Source organism: Ipomoea triloba, chromosome 16 (genome assembly GCF_003576645.1).
Source record: "Ipomoea triloba cultivar NCNSP0323 chromosome 16, ASM357664v1".
Taxonomy (NCBI): Eukaryota; Viridiplantae; Streptophyta; class Magnoliopsida; order Solanales; family Convolvulaceae; genus Ipomoea; species Ipomoea triloba.
In genome coordinates, this window is record NC_044931.1 from 13,546,867 (window position 1) to 13,547,538 (window position 672).

The window sequence follows — 672 nt, forward strand, 5'->3', positions numbered from 1 at the left end:
CAAATAGTTTAGATACGACCTTTGGTGGGAAAACTGTTGTTTTTGGGGGAGATTTCAGGCAAATATTACCAGTATTACCTAAGGGAACAAGGCAAGACATTGTTGCTGCGAGTATAAATTCTTCATATCTCTGGAGATCATGTAAAGTGTTTAGGCTAACTCAAAACCTATTGCTAAGACAAATACAGTCAAATATTGAAGTTCAACAGGTGGAAGACTTTGCAAATTAGATAGCTCAAATTGGTGATGGAGTTCTTGGTAATTCCAGAGACAGAGACTTTGAAATCACCATTCCAAATCAGTTTTTACTTGAAACTAATGGTGACCCAATTGCTACCATTGTTGAAAGTACTTTCCCTAGATTTCGAAGTGGTAACAATGATACTACAGATCTACAGCATAGTGCTATTTTGGCTCCAACTCTTGACGTCGTGGATAGCATCAATCAGTTCATGAATGATCATAATTCGGGTGAAGGTAAAACTTATCTAAGGTGTGATTCTGAATGCAAGTCAAACTCCAACGGGGATATGTTATCAGATTTGCACACTCCTGAGTTTTTAAATGGTTTGCGCTGTTCTGGAGTACCAAATCATTCTCTTACTTTAAAAGTTCAATCACCAGTTATGCTATTAAGAAATATTGACCACAGTTTAGGATTGTGTAATGGTA